Below are 21,290 nucleotides of genomic sequence, written 5' to 3' on the forward strand. Positions count from 1 at the left end.
AATCTCGCACAAGCAAGGAGCTGATAGACTTGAGGCTGGTTCAAATCAAAATACCTAAAAGAAAGAAAGGCAAAAATTAGTAACCTTTGTGGAAATTACGTGATCTGCGCCATTTCCGACTCGCATTTTCATTACCATGTTACTTCAGTCCACTACTTACTCTGCCGAATCAACGTTAGTGTAAGGTGTAAGGTATATCGATGTCATGCGGCACCAGGGGTTTCCTCCATCTCTGCATTGCTTTCATTGTGGGTGTACCAGTTTGCTGGGACTGCCAGAGATTTAAAAGTGTGTGGGTATTGTACACGTGTAATGTCATGTACCATTGTTCATCTGGTCATTTAGCCACTGGGCCCAACATTGCCCCACCTTCGCCTCGTGGAGGCAGACCAGGAACCCATTAGACTTAGTTACTCTGGCAGGTCGTGCCGCTTAGTTTCCTGAGATTTCGGCGGCTAGGACCTAAAAAAAAAATCATAATATGTATGTGTATATACACATGTATATACTCATTTCGCTTGTCTGCATACAACATACGTTGTATGCCCGTACCTACCACTGGGGGAGTTCGATATTACGTAGATGGATAGGCCGAGACTGGGCAAAGATTATTTTGAGTGTTGTTAAATTTAGTGTGTGGGGCGTTTGCATTGTATATAGATAGAGTAGGAGGGGAGACAGAAGACTGGGGGGGGATAAAGATAGAAATATGGGAGCGATAGAGTGAGGCATGCCCATGCCACACCAGAGAGGAAAGGGGGGGGGTTCGGCGAGGGGAGACAAGGTGTCGCCTCTCCGCCGTGGTAGGGTTGGAAAGGAATAGAGTCAGGTGCTCGATTCTGGTCCCCAACGAGGCTTGATGGCAGCGAAGCTGCAGGGTTCAGGTCCGTGTAGCCCTTTTGCAGATTCAGGGTTCAGTCAATCGCAGAGTTGTAGACCATGTCCTTTTATTCTCGTTGGAGGTATGGAATTTGTTGTGGGAATAGTAGCTTGTCCCATTTTATATTGTCGTTATGTTGCTTGTTCCATTCTTAGTTGCCTTTTGTTACTTCTACCTACCGTTTTGGTCTGCCGGTCTTTCTGCATTTTTCTCCATTTAGTTTCCAGTTGTGTTGTTATTTGCTTGTTGGGCTAGTGTGGCTCGGTGTCTGTTAAAGAGTTTCTGTGCAAATTTGGTGAATGCCATATATGGTTCTTTATCGTCCAGAATGAATTGCTCCTGGTCCTTGGGTGAATGTTGTAGTCTTGTCACCAGATGGCAGCGGATGTCGTTGTATTAGTGGTAATCATACATTAGGTGTGACTAAGTTTCTGGAGTGCCACAAGTGCAATTTGGATTTTCAATTATTCCCAGAGTTGTTAGTTTGGCGTTTAAGGTACCATGTCCTGTGAGTAGGTATGTCACAAACAGACCACGTGCATACCAGGTTGGTAATTTAGGTTGGAATCTATCTATATTTGGAAAGAATTTCTTTGTTATCTGACCTTTGATGGAGACATCCCATAATACCTGCCACGCCTGCAGCAAGTGGGTCTGGAGTCTTCTTTTATCCGCAATGCGGTTATTTCCTGGATCTCCATTGAAGTCAAGGTTTGTACAAACATTGCCTTTAGCGAGCTCATGGAGGATGTCTTCCTCACCACCTCTAGGTCTAAGGGGAGGGTTCCTGCGATGACTTGCAGAGTGTTTGCGCTCACTGTGCTGCAGGCACGAGTAGCAGTGAGAAGCATGATTCTATGTATGGAATCAAGTATTCTTAGGTTTGCAGCTGTGCTGGCCTTTTTGTACCAGGCACCAGCTGTATATGTTGTGATTGGTAAGAAGGCTGCTTTATAATAAAACATCATCATTCTCTGCTTCAATCCCCAGTATTTTCGGGCAATTCTGTTTATTAAGGCAGTGCAGTTTCTTATTTTTCTTCTTACGTAGTTTAGATGCAGTTTGAAGGATAAGAGGGTATCCAAGATGATGTCCTGGTATTTGAGCTCAGTGCTGAGCCTTATTGTTCTAGTGTCAATTTTAATTTGGGGTGGTCTGTGGATGTTCAGTGTTCCCTTTAAGAGAATGGAGTTGGTCTTTGTTGGTGAGATTTGTAGTAAATGGTGTGCAGCCCAGTCTTGGAGAATTTGCACCACACGGTTTCCCAGTATTTTCAGTTGTGCCCTGGAGATAGCTTCTATTGTTAGGATCAGGTCGTCTGCGAAGGCTTGTGAGCAGACCCCTTCCAGATCCTTGTTTAGAAACTGGTCCATCAGGAAGTTCCACATTGTTGGTCCAAGTACTGACCCCTGTGGGCACCCTCTGTATATTATTCTTTTTATTTCTTTGTATGGAGCTTTTATCTTGATTGCTCTGTTGGTAAGATAGCTTTCAAGCAAATTGAAGAGGTTGCCAGGAACCGCTGCCTCCCGGAGCCGGCCTAGGACACTCGGCCACCATAGGCAGAGCCGGCCCGAGGGGGGTGCGAACGGTGCGAGCGCACAAGGCCCCACGTTTCTGAGGGCCCCGCGCCGCTGACTGATTTTGCAAAATAAAAATGATTTAATTTTTTTTTTTTTAATACTGTCGCAAAATCTAGCGACATCGCCATAAAATGGCCATATTTTTAATATACATAAGAAATAAAATGTCAATAATCATGTTATTAACATTATCTGAAAGCCCGCCAAGAATTCCCAAAGAACACGGAAAAATATATTTTCTTTCAAATATATTTAAAATATCTCTCCTTACAAATAAAAATAATAATTCATTGGAGTTTCATTTGAAATTATTGAATAAATATTCCCCACAAATACGAATATATATATATATATATATATATATATATATATATATATGACAGCTGATCGTACATCGTACGTTTTTATCGCGATTCGCGAGGTTTGAAAATAAATAACATATTCATATCTATTTCGCAACATGACTAGTAGAGACAGAGATGCAGGAAAAAAGTATATGTGTGGCTCTGATAAATTGAAGAAAAAAAGAAAGAAAGAAGAAATTACGGAAAAACAGAGAAACTCCCTAGCAAAATTTTTAAAAACCGAAAATGTGCAACAAACTGAAAAAACGCATAATTCACAGTTACTGGAAGATCAAACTCGCGGAAATGAAATTATGCCGTGCGACATCCACGAAAACGATACTGATCATCATAAAGCCACCTCTCGTCCTAATGAAGAGGAAATCGATGATAGGAAAACTGTAGAACGGGAAGATAATCACGAAGCAGAGGGAAAAGTACAGACGGAGGATTTTTTGTCAGCGTCGAACAAAGAACAAGATGAATTATTCCGAGGACCGCAGCTTCAAGAGAATTAACAAAGCGACGAAGACGAAAATATCGATATCAATGATCCTAGTACTTGGCCCGAAATTATAACTGATAAATTTAGAATGGCTATCGTACAAAATGGCGTGACACAAGTAAAAAACTACGATTTTCCGAAAGATAAGAATAACAGAAGTTTTTCTGAAAATTATTATTTAAGAAAATTAACGAATGGGGAACGTCAAGAACGAAGGTGGTTACTCTACTCAAAGTCATGAAATTGTAATCGCGATTACAAAGTCATGAAAGATCAAAATATCATTTACAAGCTATGTACAAATTGTTACAACTTGAAAAGAATTTGAAACTTGGAAACACTATTGACAAAGAACATGAAAAAATAATTAAAAACGAAACACAGCGTTTAAAATGTGTTTGTGAACGAATAGTGGCTGCAATTATATCAGAGCATAATTTGGCGTTCAGAGGCAGCAGCGATGCTTTATATAAACCGCACAACAGTAATTTCTTAGGTCTTGTAGAATTACTTGCAAGATTTGACCCAATCATGAAACAACATTTGGTGGGTAGAATCAGCATCGCATTCCTATTTATCTCATAGAATACAAGATGAACTGATTTCTGCTTTGGCTAAAAAAAGTTAGAAAGGAAATAATAAATACAGTTAAGAAAGCTAAGTATTTCACAATTTTATTAGATTGCATTCCAAGACGTAAGCCATCAAGAACAATTATCTGTTATTTTAAGATATGTTAATGTAGATAATTCTGAAAGTGATGTGAGTATACAAGAACGATTTATTTGTTTTGAAACAGTAAAAGACTCGACAGGAAAAGGGTTATCAGCTAAAACTGAAAGCATATTAGAAAAGGAGGAATTAGATTTAGGGAACTGTCGAGGACAGGGATACGATAACGGAACTCATATGAGAGGTTTATATAAAGGCGTGCAAACACTTATCCTGCAAAAGAATTCCAAAGCACAGTATATGCCCTACGGAGGTCATAATTTGAATTTAGTTCTTGGAGACACTTCAAAATCATCTTCTCTTGCAAATTCATTTTTTGGGACTTTACAAAGCATATATAATATTTTTGCAAGTTCTGTAATACGCTGCGATATATTAAAAGAGCGTGTCAAACATCTTACTCCAAAACCACTGTCAGAAACGAGGTGGGAATGTCGCCTCGAAAGTGTGAAATCTGTGAGATACCAAGTACCACAATTTTCTCTAGCTTTGAAATACCTTTATGAACATACCAGTGACATGAAAACGAAATCCAATCAATCGAAAATAAACTTACTTCATTTGAATTTTTATTAAGTTTGGTCATTTGGTATGACATACTGAATGAAGTAAATATTGTGAGCAAGATATTTCAAAATTCAAATATAGATATCGTACTGCAAATTCACATTTAAAAGGCCTTTTAAATTTTTTTGAGCAGTATCATGAATCGGGATTCAAATCTTCTTTAATAACTGCAAAGGAAATAGCTGAAGAATTACAAGTGACATGTGAATTTAAGAATCAAAGAACTGGACGAAAAACAAAGAAATTTTGTTATGAAGGAACCGATCAGCCTATTTCATCAGGCGAAGATTATTTCATAATTCAATATTTTCTAGTCATAATCGATAGTGCGATTATTTATTTTAAGAAAAGATTCGAAATTTATCACGAACATGAGACATCATATGGTTTTTTATATAATTCGGATAATATTCAAAAACTGACTGAAAATGATCTTCTTAAATGTTGCAAAGACTTAAATGCGACCTTACAAGACGATATTGATTGCATTGATTTATTTAATGAAATCAAAATTTGTCGTCGAGTTTTGCCTTCCAGGATCACAATACTACAAATATTACAATATTTACTGAAAAATAATCTATTTGAATTGTATCCAAATTTTGTTACTGTTCTGAAAAATATATTAACCTTACCAATTACCGTCGCATCTGCAGAAAGATCTTTCTCAAGATTGAAAATAATAAAAAATTACTTGAGATCTAGCATTAGTTAAGAACGATTTACTTCCTTGGCCATTTTATCTATCGAATCTGAAATAGCCAAATAACTAAATTATGATGATATTATCAACGAATTTGCTATAAAACATGTAAGAAAATGAAACAAAAATCACATATTGACCTTATTCGATTAAATCGCATACCAAATTGTATTTTATAAGTATATGAAGCAATTGTTTTTCTTATTTGATTTATTAAAGATTTTTTTGTGATTGAAATGTTAATTTTATTAAAATAATTTAATATTTATCATTTTCATGTAATCCTTACTAAACCAATTTGTGCAATGTAATAAATATCAAAATGCAATAAATTATTTTGTTGTACGAAATTTGTATGAAGGCCCCGCAAGTCAACTTTGCACCGGGCCCAGCTTTTGTTCGGGCCGACTCTGACCATAGGGTGTCGAACGCCCAGGCAAAATCAATTGAGATACCTAGCACGTATTTTTTTCTCAGATTCTTGTGCTTGGGCAATTAGGCTTTGGAGTGCATCAACTGTGGATCGACCTGGTTTGAATCCTTACTGGTTTGGTGAGGGTAGGTTTGCCTGTTGGTAGTGGTGATTTTTTCTGAATAACAGTAGCCATTCAAAAAGTTTACTTAGTACTGTGAGTAGTGTGATCGGTCTGTAGGAAGATGGCTGTTTTGGTGGTTTGTTTGGATTCTTAATTATTAGTTTAACGTTGGCCATTTTGCAATCTTGCGGGTATGCTCCCACTGTCAGGCATAGGTTAAAGAGTTGGAGCAAGAGTTCCGGTTCTATTTCTATGACTTTTTTGATTATTTCCGGCTCCAGGGTCCGGACCTGGGCATTTTTTCGCCGCTATACGTGAAGCCGCCAGGATGAGCTCATCCGTAGTGAATTGCGGTTCTGCATTATCTGTTCTGTACTTATCATTTTCCCTGCAGGTCTGGATCTGTCCTCCGTTTGTGGGTCTTTGTGGAGATGAAAGGAGACATCTAGTATATTGTTTATTGATGCCTCCCACGAACAGGTTTCTTCTCCTTGGGGCGTGACAGTGGTTGTAAGCACTTCACCTCTGGGGAGGTTTTTTTGTGACAACCTTGTAAACAACACCCCAGGGGTCAGTGTTCCCTGAGTTTGCTGCTAGTTTTCTGAGTGCGTCCACCTCCCGCTCAGGCCAAGTTCTTCTTGCCTTTTGGAAGTTTGTCCTTTTGGTCTGGACGTCATTGTGAAGCTGTTGAAGTTCTAGTTCTTGGTTCCACCAAGGTACAGCACCAGGTTTGGGCCATCTCCGTTTGATTGAGGTGTTTGCAGCCACTGTTATAATTTCCGTGATGGTCTTCTGGAGTTCATCAGGGTTCCCAGCCGTTTAGATTTCTTGCATCTTTCTGTTTTTGTTGTCTGTGAGTTTTCTGGAACAGGTCCCAGTTTGCAACGCATAGCGTTGGGGCATACTTTCTGCTGGTGGTTGTCAATTTAGGTTCCTGTTGAGTTGGAATGTCAGGGCCCTATGGTCTGAAGTGGTCCAGGCATTCTGGACCATCCAGTCTGTGATGTGTCCTGCTATATTTCGAGTGGCAAGTGAGACATCTATTGTAGCCTCCCAACGGAGGTTGCAAAAAGTTGGCAGCTGGTTTGGTTTATTGAGGACTATGATAGATGAACTCGTAATAAATTCCTCCAGTCTCTGGCCATTCCTAGTACCTTGCCTGTCGGGGGTATGGCTGTGCCAGGCTGGTGATCTACAATTTTCATCCATTCCGATGATAATTTTTTCCCCTCTTAGTAAGTTGGTAGCATGTTGGAGGTGACTGAGTTAGCGTCACTTAGGAAGTGAGTGGCGTTATTTCCGTGACAAATTGGTTTTACTTCAGTCCGAAATTTAGTAGGTGCCACCAAAGATGTTTGTTTTCACATCAAAAATAATAAAATAAAATAGGCTATCTGTATATTTCTCTCCTCATATAAGAGTGCTTATCCAGCTGACGTTTGAATTTTTACAAAGAGGAATTCAACTACTCACGGAGGTAATTCATTTCAGTAATTAAAAACTCTAGCTAAAGGAACATCCTACAATTCAGTCTGAATCTCCTTTCCCTTAATTTTAATTTATGGTTCTAGTTCATTTGTAAATTTTAAATCATTTATAACAGCAAAAATTTCGCCTTCATTCAGTTTACTATCCCTGCTAGTGCCTTAGTGACCTCAGTCAGGTTCCTTCTAAGGCGCCTGGTTGCCACGCTCTGGAGCTCACATATTTCTTTCGTAGTTATAGTCTGCTTTATTTCATTTAAGTAATACACAATATCTAGGTATTTTTATTTGAAGAATGTTAAACAAAACATCATCAGTGAACGAAATTATTTCACTGAACATTATTATTATTAGCCATATGGTGCAAGGAAGCCTGAGGCTTATGCTGCACCAGCCAAAAAAAAAAAAAAATTCTTTAATACCCCGAGAGAGAGAGAGAGAGAGAGAGAGAGAGAGAGAGGAAGGAAGGAATCACCAAGAAAGAGAAGAATGATGATATCCAGCTCAGGACCCTGGGTATGCCAAGCCCATACTCGGCGCCTCCGTAGCCAGGAGCAGCAGTGCGTAGCACATGCTCCTTGATTAGATCGGGGTTCAAGCCCTTGACCACCAAATACGGAAGATGTGGAAAGGTCAGGGAATGACCACCGCATATCCCCGAAGCAATATGGCTTTAGTTGCTAATGCTCCTAAAAACCAAATAACAAACAACTGAACATGTCCAAGAGAAATGCAAAATCAGAATCATTAAATTTGTGCTTGAATCCCATAGCAGAATCAATGGTTACTTCGTCCCACTTTTCAGGGTTTTAAATTATATCTTAAAAAAGGCTAATTAATGAAGCGAGATTTTCCTTCGCAGTATTAACTAGGCGGGAGGAGTAATTTCACCTAGTTGGTGCAGCTTTTGGAAATCTTTTTTTAGGTGATTTTGAAAAATAACTAGCCAATCCGTTTATAGTTGAAAAAAATTATAAAATAAATATCTTTGCACTCTTTTACAGTTCCGTATGCTTATTAAAAACTATATTTAATTCATGTGCACAACAAAATCACGCATGAATATTTTTTCCCTGCCCTTGACTACAATCCATCCGATTCGCCGTCATGAGCAGAAGCGGCCCCAAGTCTGTCAGCGCCCTGTGCGAGATTTTTTGGTGCGCTCTCTCCGACTTGAAATTTACAGCAAATCAATAAATTATCGGGGAATTTTGGCGCCCCCTAAATTTTGGCGCCCTGTTATGGGAACCGCTCGATCGTGCCTTAAATGTACTGAAAAACATGATCACCTAAGGCGCCTGCTGAACTCTGCACCCACATCTGTAAAACCAATAAATCGTTCTACCGCAACGTTACCTTTAGTAACGTACCGCAAAACGGTCGACATTGTGGATAATTGGACGCGTGAGAAGTCTCACCTAAAAGAATTGCAACAAACTTAGCCTCGTTAATTTCCGTTTTTGTATTTCGTTCAACATAACCTTTTTAATTGCATCTATCAAGTCATCATGAGTTCTGTTTGATAAGCCCAAAAAAACTGTAGCTGTATTTAAATGAGTTGCCAATCTTTCATGTGACTGATTAAATTTACAAGATCCACGATTTTTGGAAGCATCAGATTCAGAATGACCACGCAATGACAATTCCTGGCAATCTAAGAATATAATTTCTATCATGCCCTCCTTTAGGCTGTGTAGGGATAGTACCTTAGGGTTAAATAAACAGATTAAAATAATAAATAATAACTACATCTGTAAATCTTCTCAGAATATCTCTATTTTTTGGTAACCATTTCGTTATTATGCTGCTGTATATGAAGTCGTTTTTGCTCATCCAATTTCAGTTCTATGCGTACATTACTGAATGATTTCAGATCGATCCAGGCGTCTGTGTCTTTGAGATCGTTCGTTTTTTTGCAAGTCAGGGTGTAAATTGTTTAAATCGTTTTCATTCCGAACTTTTTTTTTTTTTTTTTCTGAAGAAAACAACAGCAAGAAGGCCAGCGGAACAGCTTACTTAATTTTGCACTTCCAAAAAAAAAATTATTATTCAAAAGTTCTACGATAATACACATTTCATCAGCCATTATAGGTTATGTAATCAAAATCACATTTATTAAAACATCCCTGTTTATTTGACCAAAGCTCAACATACCATCATAAAAGGCGTTGTAAAATTGAAAAAGCTATACGATAGCAGTGTGACAGTGGCAGCATTTTTCTGCTTATTGTGACGTCATCATTCGGTGAATGCTTTTATACGTACATAAGTCATGCTAACACTTTTAAACTTTTTTCAGAGTTTGGAGAGGGAAATTTTAGCTTTCTGAAACCTCAGAAAGGGAATTATTTTATATTTCTAACCTTTATTATTTAAAAGGGGCTTAAAATTTTGAATATTGTTTTCAACAAACAGTCTTAATTTAATATTCAAATTAATTTTTAAATTTAATATTCAAACTTACTATTAAATTCAAACTGTTTGCTTGAAGTTTTTGCTATTAAAAACACATTAATAGAAACTTAAACAGTGCAATGACTTGGCCTTACTGGTCTGCAGTGCATGCCTGGAATGCCTTACTGGTTTGCAGTGCATTTGCATGCCTGGAATACACGCCACTGTAACGTAATGATATCAGCACTTTAGTAAGACTCCCGTCATTTTTTTTATTTTGTTAGTAATTAAAGGTATAAATATTTATTGTTTTAGAAATTAAATAATAACAAATGCGTATTTCTGGAGTCCCCGTATATAAACTGTTCGCTGAAATTCGCTCCAGAGGGGAAAGCATTCATTTACTGACGTCGCCAACAGACCCCTCCAATATTAAACACGTTCGCGATTTATACTCCAGAACATGGGTACCACTTTGTGGGCGTGGCCTTCTTTTGTTTAATTCAGTCCCGAATTAGTGGCGTAAACTAACGTAACTTTTCATTTTTGGTTAGTGAAAAAAAAAAAGTTTATTTAAAAAAAAAAAAAAAAACCCACACTTCTTTTGCTTGAATCTGTCGTCTTCTTCCTCTCTTTCTCGCTGAAGTACGGGGTTGCACCCATGTTCTGGAGTATAACTCAATTTTTTTCTAAACATCTGAAAAAAAAAATCTGTTTTTTAGCGATCATTAATAAGTTATTTACTTATTTTTTATAAATAAATCATCTGCTGCTTGGTATATGTCGGTTTCTCTTTCTCTCGGGATCTAACTCAACGGGTTCACCATAAGACCAACAAAATGTGACATAGCGCATTCTCTCCTTCTAGGTCTACCTCAGTGGTCAATCTTCCATATACTACAACCTCCACGTTTATAAAGAAGTGAGATTAAGTTAACAATCGTTTTTTTTTTTTTTTTTCGTTTTGAGTTGTTAAAGGCCCGGAGATTCTCCATAAAGTAAACTTTTATGTACTCCCAAGAAACATTCGGAAAATAACTACATTTCATGTCTTCTCTTCAAACTTTAATATCATGCAGAATAGTGAGACTCTTCACAAATGCCAACGTATCGATCCTCACGCAGTGCAAGGCTCTATCAGGGAATATGGCAGTTCTCTCAGTATGTACAATGTAACACAGTCACGTTTAGTCGCATTCTTTTATTTGTTATAATTTTATTTATTTTTCTTACTTAAAAATTTCTCCTTTCTTTAGCTGTTTTCCAGTTTTAAAAATGTGAAACTGTATTGGATTTTGTTAATCATATGCAGCCAATAAGAGTGTATATTTCATTTTGTTAAACATGTACGGTTATTGGTTTCACGTATTGTTAAGAAAAAAAAAAAAAAAAACCGAGAATAAGGGATTCAGCATTGAATACTGCCGGACCCTACTCACAACATTAATCCATGAACATCAGTGGCCATTTATAACTGCTCGATCTCCTACCAGTTAACCATCCCTATCGATAGCAATAATTTCTCCCCAGCTCCACATTACTCTTTATGTAATTTACGTGCACGCAAATCTGTTACTTTTCTCAATGCCACCAACGTATTTCCCATGCGGTAGTTTTCGTTTGATAATTTCGCTATACTCCAATATACGGTGCACCCTTGTAATTGGCTGTCAGAACGGGGGAAAGAAGCGATTGACAAGTTGTGACCGCCCGCTAACTGCATTCCCCTCTTTGTTTCAGGCGGACGTCACTGGAGCGCTAAATGCGAAATTCGTTGCATACGCTGTACTTTCTGTAAATTCTGCATATACAGTACTGTAAATTCGTTGCATTTATAAATAAGAAATATGCACACGAACTAGAAGCAGCACAAATGAGATTTTTAAGACCATTATTAGGCTTTATAAGACTAGACCACCAAAGAAATTTAGATATCCGCGAGAAATTAAGAGTAAATAACATAGTAAATGACATAAAACGGTATCAGGAAAAATGGATCAGCCATAAAGAAAGAATGAACCCAGACCGGATCCCAAAATTAGCCTTTAACTACAAACCTACAGGCAAGAGAGATGTTGGTCGACCAAGACAACGATGGCGAGATCAAGAGCTACAACGGAACAGGTCTTAAAAGACCTAAGCCGGACCAAGTTCATGATGATGATGATACTGTACTTTCATTTGAATGCCGGTTTCTGTACTGTTCGGTGCCCCTAAAGACTGCTAAATACGGTCGATCTGCCAACCCGCACTGGACCAGCGTGGCAGATTATGGCACGCTGGTCCAGTGCGGGTTGGCAGCATGAATTGTTGAGGAGGCTTCCATCCTGCAGTGGGTTGATAATGGCTGCAATTTACTTTATCCCGTTCCATCCTGCAGGTAAACTGTTTCTTTGTTTTTTGCTGCCGTGTGCTGCTGTCACATTTTCTTTTTTTTTTTTTATTTCTTAGGTTCTTTTTGTGTTTTTTTTTTTTTTTTTTTTTTTTTTTTGCCTTTGTTCAGTCCCAATGGACCGAGTGAGTGCGAGAATGTTGCATATTAGCCTAGTTTCATTTTGAAAAAAAAAAAAAAAAAAATACTGTATTATTTTATGTATAATTATTTTAGTTGCTGTTCAGAAAAAATTGCCGTATTTCCCATAATTTCGTTGTTTTTCAGCTACCCCATACTGTTATGTCGCGTGACATTTTCCGCATGCAGTCGTTGAGAAGAAGAGGGGGAACGCGGTGAGTGCGCGGAGTGACGAACTGTACGTCACTGCTTTCCCCTCTTCTTCTCGACGTGATTTTCAAAGGGGCACCGTATTCTGGAGAATTTCCGATAATTTATACAAAGTTTATTTTTTACACGGAGCAAATAAATTTTAGGCTTAATTAAATTTTAACTACAGATTTAAAATCATAATCGCAAAACAACACAGCATTTTGTTTTCGCTTGGCAATTCTCACAAAACTACAAAGATGTTTAGAACTCAGTGCAGAATAAAAGGACAGACTGTCCAGTTGACCCTCCCTGAAAATAGCCAACAGAAACATCACGAATTACGAATATTCTTATTTAATTTCTGTTAATTCGCCTGCCCCCCAATACTGGAAAAATTCCAGGAAGCGCACATTAGTTACCGCAGTAGCGTACGACGTACATTTAACAAAAAAGGCTTAACAAGGTAGGTTAATTAAAATCTAACGAATAAGGGATCAGAGCAGATAAAATTAAAGAAAATCTTTTCTCTTATGAAGCTCTTGTTGGGATAGAGATAAATTAAATTTTTTCTTATTCTGATTCATTATTGCAGTGAAAAATAAACCGCATCTTTGCCAGTGGCATTCTGCGTTTGAAATCTAACCTACCTTTGTATCCTGTATTGTCGTCTTTTTGGCGAGTTACAGGGCATGATTAAAACAAGCAACTGAAAGTATTATACAGTACTTTCAGTATATTGCACTCAGTAAAAGTATACTATTAATATAAATTAGGAAAAAGAAACATGTCTAATATGTTCCGATGAGCTGCCATTCCTTAGTCGTATCATTTAGAAAGTGCAATGGAAAGCTTCAAAATTCTTCCGCTAGATGGAAATACAAGCCTGGACAGTTTGCCTGGTCACCATGGATACATAGAGGGAGAGAAGCAAAGTACCGGTTAAGGGTAAAAAAATATATATGAATGGTAATAATGTAATAGGTTATGTACCTTCATTTTATAAGGTTTTAGGATTTATGGGGCCGAGTATAAACTATTAGAGCGGAGTCATTGATTATGAAGAATCTTGTTTATAAGAAAATAAATGCGATGTTTAATATCGTTGCAGAAACACGAAAATTAGAAACAGCTATGAAACTTAAAAAATAGATTTTAAAAGCAAAATAAAATAATTATTTTAATATATTCTATACAGGCGCGTGTGTTAATCTAGCAATAAGATCAGGTACAGTTATAACCATAGCAAAAATACTTCACTGACAACGTCAAACCGTGTTCGGTAGTTTGTTATGCGGGTGGAGGCACTGGACGATCGGTGCTGCTAGGTTTAAAGAGACGCCGATCGGCGCCGCCCCTCATTCACCACCAATACCGCCCCGTGCTATTCGGAATTGGGAACCCGAAGGTTTGTGCGGACGGTGCAACCTGGCACGGGGGTGGAGACGCGAACGCGTTCCCAAAATGGCGTCGCAAAAAAAAAAAAAAAAGAAGCAATATGGCCTTAGTTGCTAATGCTCCTAAAACCAAAAATAACAAACAGAGAACGTCATATGTTTTTATATTCGTGCATATTTAAACTTTTACTATAAGCTTTTATTACGACCGCGCAAGGGCGGTGCAGCATAACTAGATAAAATTGATGTACATCTCACATCAGCTATATAAAGCTGACCTGAAAACAAGAGCGTAGCAATAGGGAAGCAGGGAGAACGGTCGCCTCTGGGGGCAACATTACCACAGATAATATTACCTTTAGGCATTAAATGTCTAAAGGAGGTAATGTGCTCGTACTATCAGTATTCTGAGGCTCCCATGCCTTACTGAAGAAAAAAGACTCGTGTTAAGATTGAAACTCCTAGTTGGCCTCATCTCTTCAACTTCCTTCTGCAGTAGCTGTGCCTGGACGATTCCAGTGCCTCACCTCCGGTTAACCCCGCAGCTGTTCCCTCTTCACGCACGCTTTCAGTTGTCCTGTAGTTTTCTCACACAGCAGATGCTATCGCGCGTCCAGAATCTGGTTCTTCACCTGAATAATTTTGATCAAGTGGGGTTTTTGTGCACACAAACAAAGAATACTCCGTGACCGTCGACAGAGACCATTTATTTGTTAGGAAGTTCCATGTACCAGTCGCTTTTGCATACAGTTTTCATCGAAGAACTGGCATAAATACTGCTCCTCAGGTTCCAGTTCCTCTAAGCCTTTTATTTTTATTATTTATTATTAGCTATATGGTGCAAGGAAGCCTGAGGCTTATGCTGCACCAGCCAAAAAAAAAAAAAAAAAAAAAATTCCCAAGTTACTCTAAGAGAGAGAGAGAGAGAGAGAGAGAGAGACAAAAGTAGAAGGGAATCAGCAAGAAAGAGAAGAATGATGATATCCATCTCAGGACCCCTGGGTGTGCCAAGCCCATACTCACCAAATGTGATCCCCCGGGGTTATATAAACTCATTGCTAAAGACGAATTGTAATTTCTTTCTTTCGTATATCACTTTATTGTTTTTTTTTATTTTTTTTATTTTCTAATTTTAATTTATTCAGTTAGCTTAGTATTTATTTATTTTTTTTTTTTTCAGTTAAGGATATTCCCATATTATTATTAATCCCTGGCGAAGACTAAGATGCATTTAGGGCTAAAGCCTCAAGCTGCGAGCAAATTTAGACTATGTATATATTAAGTGCAGTAGCATCATTAATAATTAATACACAGCCATTTCTGAATAAGACTAGATCAGAATATTTATAAGATAAGACTTATAAATATTCTGAATTATAATTCATAATATTTATAAGTCTTATCTTATAAATATTCTGATCTAGTCTTATTCAGAATAAGGCGGCATCCCTGGCGAAGAGAAATTCCAGAATTTTCTAAAGGAGAGGACTATTGCAGTTAAAAGAGGGGGGGGGGGTTAAAGCAGTGTCCTCGGGGAATCATCAAGCTTTAATCATTTAGCAGAAAAAAAAAGTCCGCATTATATTGATCATAAAAGGGAAAGGCTATAACCACTTTAGCTCCAACTTGGGATAACAAGCAATTGCCCATCATGGCACTTTGGCCAGGGACCGCTCCTACCCGTGTCCAAAGTGCTGTGATAGGCGATTGTAACGTGCAGTTTGTAATATCATATTTCCACAAATGTTGTAATAAAGATATTTTCTTTCTAAATAAGGGAAAGGGGTAAAGAAATTAACCAACCCCGGAATTATAATACCTCTCTTGGAATTATACCGGAATTATAATACCTCTGATAGGTGGAACAGGACCAGGGTATGTCTGCCAGGGGCAAAGGTTGATGACGTTGTAGAGCGAATATCATCTTTTAAGGGCACAAAAGGTGATATAGTTGTACACGTTGGCACTAATAATATTAAGAGTAGGAGACCGGCAGAATTACTTAACAAGTACAGGTCACTGTTGATCAAAAGCCGAGAATTAGGGTTGAATTTGAAAGTGTCTGCAATTCTGCCCAGACACGATAGGAGGGAGTATATGTTGAGAGCCTTGTCGATCAATTCGGCTCTGGAAAGATTGTGCAAGTCTCAAGGGGTAGAATTTTTTTCAGCCTGGACTGTACTTGTTAACAGGAGAGATTGCTTCTACAGGGATGGGATACACTTAAATAGAAAGGGTGCAAGAATATTTGCTGATGCTATCGAGGCAGTGTTAGGTGGGTCGGAAAACTGCTAGCTTGGGGGAGACAAAGACCAATAGATTGACAGTAGCCACTGGCAGAGGTGAAAGAGATTCTTGCACTGCTTCTATTAGAATGAGCAGAAGCCTGAAAAACAAGATGCATGGTATTTCAGAGACTGCTGGGAGCCATTGCGGTACAAGTAAACACATGGGTTGTGTTAGGGTAGCTAAGAATAGAAATAGGTGTAGGTATACTTGCGTGTACACCAATGCTAGGAGTTTAGTAAATAAATTTGATGAATTTGAGGTATTGCTCAAAACATCGAAGGCAGATATTGTTGGGATATCAGAGACGTGGTGTCACACAGATATAAGGGATGCAGAACTGCAATTTGGGGAGTACAACGTCTACAGAAAGGATAGACAGGATAGGAAGGGAGCAGGGGTTATGCTATTAGTTAAGAAACACATAAAAACCAAGGAAGTGAAGCCAGTCGACATCGCTGGACAGTGCAGTGTGGAGTCAGTTTGGTGTGACATAAACATTGGGAGATCAAAATTAAGAGTAGGAGTGTGCTATAGGCCTAATGACTCTGATGAGTATAATAAGGAACTGTACAGGGAAATAGAGTGGGCCAGTAAATCAGAGTGTCTTATAATGGGAGATTTTAATTTCCCAGATATTGACTGGAATTTGGGGGCTGGTTACTCACACACTAGCAGGACTTTTGTGGATTTGTTGGATGATTGTTTTCTACATCAGCATGTTCGGGAGGCAACTAGAGGGAGTAATACTCTTGATTTGATTATCAGCAATGATTCTTCATGCATTAGGAATCTGCAGATAAATGAACCACTAGGTGGCAGTGATCACAGTGTGCTGAAGTGGGATTTACTCAAAGAGGTAACTACCATTAGGGGTAAAGGGAAGGGTTATTGCTTCCGTAAAGGCAACTACGATGGACTGAGACAGTATTTAAATTCTATACAGTGGGACCAACGGATGATGTTACCAACAGCAAATTCAAAATGGGAAGCATTCAAAGAACTTATCTTGGAAGCTACTAGGCTTTACATACCAACTAAGAAATATTGTTCAAGGTTTAGGCCAAAATGGATGTCAGATGAACTAATGAGGCATATGGCAGAGAAGAAAAATGCATGGGATACATACAAATTAACACATGACACAGAAGCCTATGATAGATACAAGTTGATATGCAACCAAGTTACAAAGGAGGTTAGGCAGGCGAAGGCAGATTACGAGAAATCCTTGGCAAGGGATGCAAAGAAAAACAGCAAAGAGTTCCTTACTTATGTAAACTCTAGAAGGAAGGGGATGAATCAGATTGGTCCACTTGATATTGATGGGTCAACTGTTGATGATCCTGCTCAGGTAGCTAACAAACTAAATGAATATTTTGCATCGACATTCACACATGAGGAGTTATTCAGCGAGGGGAATGCCAGAGGTGTATTCAACTCTAGCAGTAAGCTACAGAATCTTGAAATAACTGGGAGTAAAGTGGAGGAGAAACTGTTGAAGATAAACACAAGAAAGGCACCCGGGGTGGATGGGATCTATCCAGTTATATTAAAGGAGGCAGCAAAGGAAGTAAGCAAACCCTTAGCCATAATTATGAGAGCTTCCTTGGACTCAGGGGAGGTACCCATAGACTGGAAATGTGCAAATGTGATCCCAATTCACAAAGGAGGATCAAAGGCTGACACAAGTAATTATAGACCTGTGAGCTTAACTTCTGTTCCAGGAAAATTAATGGAGGCACTGGTTAAAGAAGCACTGCAGGATCATTTAGACAAGACTTCAGTTATAGCTCAGACACAGCATGGTTTTGTTAAGGGGAAGTCTTGCCTGACCAACTTGATTGGATACTATGATGCAGTCACAAAAGAACTGGATGCAGGGAATAACTTTGATATTATATACTTGGATCTTAGAAAGGCTTTTGATACTGTTGCACATGGAAGACTGCTACACAAATTGGAGCAGTGTGACATTGGAGGCAAATTGCTGCTATGGATAAAGGGGTGGTTGAGGGGGAGAAGACAGAGAGTGGTAATCAATGGACACTGCTCATCGTGGACTGATGTTATTAGTGGAGTCCCTCAGGGCTCAGTGTTGGGTCCATTATTGTTTTCTGTATTTATAAATGATATTGATGATGGTATATCGGGCTTAATGTCCAAGTTTTCAGACGATACAAAGGTTGGCAGGGTTGTCAAGGACACTACTGACACTATGCTGCTGCAACAGGATCTGGAAAGGTTGAGCAGATGGGCTGAGAGGTGGCAAATGAAGTTTAACATTGACAAATGTAAAGTACTACACATGGAAAACAGCAACCCCAGAGCAACGTATCAACTCTGTGGTACTACACTGACAGTGGTAGAGAATGAAAGGGACTTGGGGGTGGTTGTGCAGGCAGATATGAAGTTCTCTGAGCAGTGCAGACGGGCTGCAAGAGTAGCTCATGGAGTATTGTCAATGATATACAGGAATTTTTCCAGCAGGGATAAGGAGGTGATTATTCCATTGTATAAGGCGATGGTCAGGCCACACCTAGAGTACTGTATACAGGTCTGGAGGCCTCATTTCAAGAAGGATGTAGAGCTGCTGGAACGAGTACAGAGAAGGGCAACAAGATTAGTGAATGTAACAAAGGGGTGCTCTTACGAAGAAAGGCTTAAGTTTTGCAAATTACAGTGTCCGGAGACTAGGCACCAGCGAGGTGATCTGATAGAGGTGTATAAAGCCTTGAATGGTTTAAGCATGCTCAATGCTGATGGGATTCTTCCTCTAGCTCAGAAAAATCACCTGAGAGGGCATAAATTCAAATTGAGGAAAGACAGATGTAGGATTGACGTGCGGAAATTTGCCTTTAGCCAGCGGGTGGTTGGTTGGTGGAACAGACTTCCATCCCTTGTGGTGGAGGTTGATAGCCTAAATAAGTTTAAGGCTCAGCTGGACAGGTATTTTGAACGAACAGAGGGGTGAAGTGGAAGTGGTTTTTTTTTTTTTTTTGGCTGATGCTGCATAAGCTTGCTTTCTTGCATCAAATGCCTCTACTAATGCTAATGCTAATGCTCTACTCTGGTGATCAAAGGAAAAAGAGTTTTTTTTTTTTAAATGAATACCAATAATAGGAAATTCTAGGCTTAATTGGCAAGCCGTAGTGAGCAAAGGAGCACTGACCTAGCAGCACTACTGTTGAATCTAGATTTCTGTAATGACCACTCTTATATCACATGACTGTTAAGATAGTATATTCAGCCATTAACTAAATTGCTATACATTAAGGCAGTGATATTTTCAAACTTTTTTTTTTAATAACAGCACTCCTAAGTCATTTAATTTATTTTGGGGCACCCATACTCAATTTTCTGGCTGTTCGATCCGAATATATATATCAGCGATTTCCAAACTGGGGGGCGCGGACTAGTGCAAATGGAGGCGCGAAAAAGTTTAACAGAAATGTAATTTTCATAACATAACATATACAGTATAAATAAAAAAATATATACATATAAATAAACTTTCATAACATAACATTAAATTTTATAACCTATTTTTTAAAGCATTTACCGCCACCTATTTCACTCTAACTCCGATACATAAACATGAGATAAACATTTGGAAAAAATATATATTTTGCTGAAATGGATTGATGAATTATGATTGATATGATGTAATGTAATATATATATAATTTAGTGCGTAGTGTGTATGACATGTATAGGTAGATTGCATAGTATAGCATTAGTATACAATAGTATATTATACTATTGCAGCCTGTCTGCATAGTAATGCAGACAGGCTGCCAGGGCAGGTCATGGGGTTTTGTCAATGATATATAGAAATTTTGCTAGCAGGGAAAAGGAGGTGATTGTCCCTCTGTATAAGACAATGGTCAGGCCACGCTTTGAGTATTGCGTACAGGTCTGGAGGCCTCATTTTAGGAAGGATGTAGATTTGCTTGAGCGTGTACAGAGAAGGGCAACAAGATTGGTGAGGGGAATGAAGGGATCCTCTTACCAAGAGAGGCTTAAATTCTGCGAATTGCAGTGGCTGGAGACTAGGCACCTGCGTGGTGATCTGATTGAGGTGTATAAGGCCTTGAATGGGTTGAGCACGCTGAATTCTGATTGGATCCTTCCACTTGTTCAGATTACCAACCTAAGGGGGCATAAATTCAAATTAAGAAAAGACAGATGTAGTGTAAGAACCCAATTCTTACACTTATCCTAGGGAATATTATATTATAAATATTATAACATAACAAGAAAAAAAAATATATATATATATATTAAATAATATTATTTACATAGGATGATTTTCAGCTTAGATTGCGATCGCTCTGTACCGTACAGTTAAGTAGGGAAGGATTACCGTAACAACGGGGGATAGCTGGACAGGGCACAAAAGTACAATGGACACCGTAAGAGCAGTTCAAGTCGCTATAAACAGAAAGTGGGCAACTCTTTGGAAGAAAAGAACAAGGGAACCGACTCCCCCTTGTGGAGAGGAAGAATTTTAAAGACTAAGAGGGTGGAGGGAACCCTGGATGCGGCATACACCGTGTGGAAATGGCTAGCCGCTGGATAAAACAAACCGACTCCTTGAGCACTTACTGATTTCAAGGAGCGGTGGAGAAAAAACGGAGTGGACTAATGGGGGTAAGTGCATCTGAATGATCACAAGGAAATATCTAGAAATTTCTAGACGTCCGGAAGTTCATCGAGGCTTCTAGAAATTTTGAGAAGTCGGATGTTTCCCCAGGAAAGGGAAGGGCCAAGAAAACGACGGAAGTGGGAGAGAGCGAATGAGAATAAAGGGATGATGAAGAACGAACTACGATTGGATCAGAATAGAAGGGGTGGCTGAAGCAAAAAAGGAGATGGAACAGGAGAAGTTACAGTTCCAGTTTTTGACAGTTTGGGCAGTTTTTGGAAGTTTTTGAGAGTTCCTGTGGGTGGGCCCGAGTGATGTGCGGCTGGAAAGAAATCCCGAGAAGTGTCGGGAGAATCGCTGGAGAGTAGCGGACAGAGAAATTAATTTAAGGAAGTTTTTTGCAGTGAGAGAGTTTGAGTTTTCTGGAGTTGTAGGAAGTTTTGAAGAAGGTGGGAGTTCTTGTGAATCGCTGGAATGTGGTAGTGGGAATTGAAGCAGTTTGTCGCAAAGACAATTCGTTAGGCAAGTTCTGGG

The 21,290-nt window shown here is 38.8% G+C and overlaps 1 protein-coding gene across 4 annotated transcripts in view; it reads right to left on the minus strand.

The window, feature by feature from the left end:
• The window catches only part of LOC150081800 (SEC14-like protein 2), a 219,284-nt gene that overhangs the window by 181,760 nt on the left and 16,234 nt on the right, over positions 1 to 21,290 (minus strand). For 2 of the 4 annotated variants that reach the window (XM_090379675.1, XM_090379679.1), the window contains exon 1: positions 13,080 to 13,210. The exons of the other annotated variants lie outside the window; for them this stretch is intronic. The gene's annotated coding sequence lies outside the window, so the exon portion shown is untranslated. Of the gene's footprint in view, positions 1 to 13,079; positions 13,211 to 21,290 lie in introns of those variants that run through there. 4 annotated transcript variants of the gene reach the window in all.

The sequence above is a fragment of the Mastigoproctus giganteus genome, chromosome 8 (genome assembly GCF_048544385.1).
Source record: "Mastigoproctus giganteus isolate SK-2022 chromosome 8, ASM4854438v1, whole genome shotgun sequence".
Taxonomy (NCBI): Eukaryota; Metazoa; Arthropoda; class Arachnida; order Uropygi; family Thelyphonidae; genus Mastigoproctus; species Mastigoproctus giganteus.